Genomic DNA, 5,610 nt, shown 5'->3' with positions numbered 1-5,610 from the left:
TCGCCAGGATGGTCTCGATCTCCTGACCTCGTGATCCGCCCGTCTCGGCCTCCCAAAGTGCTGGGATTACAGGCTTGAGCCACCGCGCCCGGCTAAGAATTTAAATTCTTTTTTGATATGGAGTCTCACTCTGTTGTCCAGGCTGGAGTGCAGTGGCAGGGTCTTGGCTTACTGCAGCCTCTGCCTCCCAGGCTCAAGCAATTCTCCTGCTTTAGCCTCCCAAGTAGCTGGGATTACAGGCACCCACCAAAACGCCTGTACAATTTTTGCATTTTTATTAGAGACAGGGTTTCACCATGTTGTCCAGGCTGGTCTCAAACTCCTGACCTCAGGTGATTCACCTGCCTCGGCCTCCCAAAGTGCTGAGATTAAGGTATGAGCCACTGCGCTTGGCTGAGAGTTTAAATTCTTAAGTCCTACACTCCAATGTGTGGGAAGTATTCGTACTATGCTTTTATAACTAAATCATCTCAGTATTTCTATTTCTAGCCCCCTTTCTGCCTGATGGTAAAATACTTAATCTAGTCAATTCCAGGTAAACTTCGGCCTTTTACGATTTTTCCTGATCAGGCCAAACCTCAACCAAGTCCATTCTTGATCTCCTCCTTCACCTCCTTTTCTCATTCACCCCACGATTAGCTTCCAGTCCACAGGCTGATGCAGCATCTTGGGGTCCTGTGGTCTGAGGTCATGTTCTGTCTTTCTCAAGCCTCGGCTAAAGTTTACAATCCTACCTCTTCTCATAACCTTGAAATGCCCTGAGGTTCAGGGGCTACGTCTGCAAATATCTAACACCCATTGCTGCTTCACGGGGGACCCTGGCTGCTCTCTGAGGCTGCTTAGCACCGCAGAATATCCCATCAACTACCTGGGGCCCATCTCCGCCGGAGGCCTCAGCCATTCCCGCTCCACAGCTCTGCTGTCCTGTTGGCACGGGGAACTCCTCGGGGCCCCAGGGTTCCAGATTGAACGCAGAGAATCTCCTCAAGACGCCCAAGCTTTGCTGGGGATTCTGTTGTCCTGTCCCCCATCTCACTCCTTGGAACCCACTGGGAGGTGAGTAGAATCCCTCTCTGAGATTCTACCACCATCTCCCTCATTCTTACCCTAACCTTCTTCCTCTTCCTCCCTAGTTAGGAAAGAGGATCTTTAGCCTGCGGCGGGGGGTGGGGGTTGGGGTGGGAATGCTTGATGTTTCAGGGGAAAAGGTGACTCGGCTACTTTTGGAATATCTGTCATACCTGTCTACTGGTGTTTTGGCATTTTGGTGCAACAGGGACAGCTTTCCCTTTCGGCAGTGGCACCCTTTCAACTCAGTACAAGGGGAAATTTGCAGCAAATCACGTGGGAAGCCAGCCCATCAGTTGTAACACTGAAGTGTCGCCTCCCTCACATCCATGCTGCAGCATCATCAACAGTTGGTCGCTATTCCAGCAAGGCTCCAGCAGAAATGGGAGTGGTTTGGGGATGCAGATGTGTGTGGTGAGTGTCCAGCAAACACAGCACAAGCAAGACTTTTTCAAACTCGTTTTGCTTATTTACAGATAAAACAGTTGGGACCTCAAGCCTTGATATTCTCCTTCCCTCCCATTCAGATGCCCTGTTTTGGAGTTTTCTTGGGTTTGCTCCTCTTTTGAATCTTAGCTTTCTCTATCTCTTGGCCTCTGCACTACATGACCCTCAGGTTTGTAGGCCTAGAAGGCAGAGCTCCTGTCATGAAGACCTCTCGGAGCCCAGAAAAGACTGTTGAGGCCAGGTGCGGTGGCTCAGGCCTGTAATCCCAGCACTTTGGGAGGCTGAAGTGGGTGGATTGCATGAAGCCAGTAGTTTGAGACCAGCCTGGCCAACATGTTGAAAGCCCGTCTCTACTAAAAATACAAAAATTAGCCGGGTGTGGTGGCGGGTGCCTGTAATTCCAGCTTCTCGGGGGCTGAGGCAGGAGAATCACTTAAATTCAGGAGGCTGAGGTTGCAGTGAGCCAGGATCACACCACTACACTCCATCCAGCCTGGGTGACAGAGCAAGACTCCATCTCCAAAAAAAAAAAAAAAAAAAAGACTGGAGAAATAATACACATGAGAAGAGGCTGGTCCATGTAGACAAAGCACTGGCAAACTGTGACAACTCTTTTCCGTTTTTTTATTTTCAGTCTTCTCTTCACAGTTCTTTTCACAGTTTGGAATTGATCACTTTTTCTCTTCATCAGAACTCCAGTGTTTTCGTAGACTGAAGTCTTTTTTGTTTTGTTTTGTTTTCTTGAGAAAGGGTCTCACTCTGTCACCCAGGCTGGAGTGCAGTGGCACAATCACTGCTCACTGCAGCCTCGACTTCCTGGGCTGAAGAAATCCTTCCACCTCAGCCCCCCAAGTAGCTGGGACTACAGGTGTGCACCACCATGCCTAGTTAATTTTTATTTTAATTTAGTATTATTATTATTATTATTATTATTTTGAGATGGAGTCTTGCTCTGTAGCCCAGACTGGAGTACAGTGGCACCATCTCGGCTCACTGCAACCTCCTCCTCCTGGGTTCAAGAGATTCTCTTGTCTCAGCCTTCTGAATAAGTGGGACTATAGGTGCATGCCACCACACCTGGGTAATTTATTTTTCTGTAGAAAAGGAGTATCAGTGTGCTGTCCAGGCTGGTCTCAAACTCCTAACCTCAAGCGATCTGCTTGCCTTCACTTTCCAAACTATTGGGATTAGAGGCGTGAGCCACCACGACTGGCCTACATATGGCCCAAATGGATGAGCAGTTCCCAAGGCTCAGTCCCAGCCTCCACTGTCCAAGTCAGCCTCTCATCTCCTTCATTTCCCAGGACTCAGTTCTCATTTTCCTCCCCTGTCTTCTCCTGATTGTGGCTTTTGTTCTCTGCTTGCTGGATCAATATGGAGCACAGTAAAGCAGTGTCACAAAGCTGGAAGGGGTCTGGGATGAGTCCACCAGCTACAAGTTTTTGTAGAAAATGTACTCCAGGAATGGCCGGGCACAGTGGCTGATGCCTGTAATCCCAACACTTTGGGAGACCAAGGCGGGCGGATCACCTGGGGTCGGGAGTTCGAGACCAGCCTGACCAACATGGAGAAACATGTCTCTACTAAAAATACAAAATTAGCCGGGTGTGGTGGTGGGTGCCTGTAATCCCAGCTACTAGGGAGGCTGAGGCAGGAGAATCGCTTGAACCTGGGAGGCGGAGGTTGCGGTGAGCCGAGATCATGCCATGGCACTACAGCTGGACAACAAGAGCAAAACTCTATCTCAAAAAAAAAAAAAAAAAAAAAAAAGAAAAAAGAAAATGTACTCCAGGAATTGTCATTTCTGAAATTCAGCTGCTTCTGGAATTGAAGCAAGCAGCTCATCTTGGAAGAGAAATTTGTAGCCAACCCCAAAGCCAAAGCCTTTGAGGACTGAGACCTAGTATGCTAGGAGACCCTGATCCTATAACCTCAGAAGAAGAATCTGGATCTGGCCAAATGGAGGTCAAATTCTGGTTAACTTCTCCATAGTCAGTAGGAGAAAAAAAAAACTTGATGATTGAGTCATATGTTTTGACAACTAAAGAGGACACTTTTGCTGGGGTCAGTGGCTCATGCCTGTAATCCCAGCACTTTGGGAGGTTGATGTGGGCAAATCATTTGAGGTCAGGGGTTCAAGACCAGCCTGGCCAACATGGCGAAACCCTGTCTCTACAAAAAATTCAAAACAATTGGCTGGGCACGGTGGCTCATGCCTGTAATCCCAGCACTTTGGGAGGCTGAGGCGGGTGGATCACGAGGTCAGGAGTTCGAGACCAGCCTGGCCGATATGGTGAGACCCTGTCTCTACTAAAAATACAAAAATTAGTCGGGCATGGTGGTGCATGCCTGTAGTCTCAGCTACTCAGGAGGCTGAGACGGAAGAATCACTTGAACCTGGGAGGTGGAGGTTGCAGTGAGTCGAGATCATGCCATTGCACTCCAGCCTGGGTGACAGAGTGAGATGCCATCTCAAAAAAAAAAAAAAAAAATTAGTCTGGCTTAGTGGCGGGCAACTGTAATCCCAGCTACTGGGAGGCTGAGCAGGAGAATCGCTTGAACCAGGGAGGCGGAGGTTGTAGTGAGCCGAGATCCTGCCACTGCACTCCAGTCTGGGCGACTGAGTGAGACTTCATCTCAGAAAAAAAAAGAAAGAAAAAGAAAAAAAAGGACACTCAAAGATGACATTAAAGAGGATACTTAGATTCTAGACAAAATCAAGATACAGCAAATTGGGGTGGGACACACCTGTAATCCCAGCATTTGGGGAGGCTGAGGCAGGTGGATCACCTGAGGTCCAGAGTTTGAGACCAGCCTGGCCAACATGGCGAAACCCCGTCTCTACTAAAAATACGAAAATTAGCCATGTATGGTGGTGGACACCTGTAGTCCCAGCTACTCAGGAGGCTGAGTCAGGAGAATCATTTGAGCCCAGGAGGCAGAGGTTGCAGTGAGCTGAGACTGTACCACTGCACTGGTGCCTGGGCCACACCAGTCACTGTGCCTGGGTGACAGAGCAAGACTGTGTCTCAAAATAAATAAATAAATTTTTGTTTTGCTGTGTTGCAGCTAATATGCATGCTATAAGACAATGGTTTCTTGAGCCTCATTCTCTCTGCATATGCCTAAAACTTTTTTATTTTTATGATTCTAAGAGATTGCACCTTCTCATTTCCTAGATTCTGTCCCATAGGTTCTGATCTTTTCCTAGAGTAATTTGGATGGTTAAAAAAGTGGAAAAGGCTTTGGGTATTAGGTGCTGAACCCACTCAGCTCTGCTCAAACCCATTCTTTAGTGTCCAAGGTTGTCCAATCCTAGCCCTTCCCCCTACCCTCAGCTTTCTCCTCACCCACACAACAACCTTAGCATAGTCCTAAGGTATGTGTTCTTATCTTCTATTATCTATGCCAAGGATGTTTGCTGGCTTTTGTTTTGTTTTGCTTTGTTTTGTTTTGTTTTGTTGAGACAGGGTCTTGCTCGGTTGCTTAGGCTGGAGTGCAGTGGCACAATCACAGCTCACTGCAACCTCCATCTCCTGGGCTTAAGTGATCCTTCCACCTCAGCCTCCTGAGTAGCTGGGACTACAGGTATGCATCACCACGCCTGGCTAATTTTTTTAATTTTTATTTTTGTAGAGTCAGGGTCTCATTAGGTTGTCCAGGCTGGTCTTGAACTCCTGGACTCAAGCGATCTTCCTGTCTCAACCTCCCAAAGTGCAGGGATTATAGGCATGAGCCACTGTGCCAGGCAAGGATTTTTTTTTTTTAAGTTAAATTTCTGCCTGCCACCACAGCAGCTCCTTTTCCTGCCTCCTCTCTCTCTCTCTTTCTCTCTCTCTCTCTTTTTGTGCTTTAAGATGATAGTCCCTTCTTTTTTTTCAAATAACCACAATAGGAATGACTGGCCACTCTTGTGAGCTGCAACTGATGTTTTCAGACTCCCAAAGTGACTTCCAGACATAAGTCCATATATATCAGAATATCATGCAGGGAATGCTCAAATAGGAAGAGACTGCTGCACTTGTTTTGCCTATCCAAAGCTCAGTTTAAAAATCTTTTTTTTTTTTTTTTCTTGAGACGGAGTCTTGCTCTGTC

This window comes from Colobus angolensis, unplaced genomic scaffold, assembly GCF_000951035.1.
Source record: "Colobus angolensis palliatus isolate OR3802 unplaced genomic scaffold, Cang.pa_1.0 Scaffold2, whole genome shotgun sequence".
Lineage (NCBI taxonomy): Eukaryota > Metazoa > Chordata > Mammalia > Primates > Cercopithecidae > Colobus > Colobus angolensis.
The sequence above is the reverse complement of the archived record's forward strand: the minus strand, read 5'-3'. Positions refer to the sequence as shown.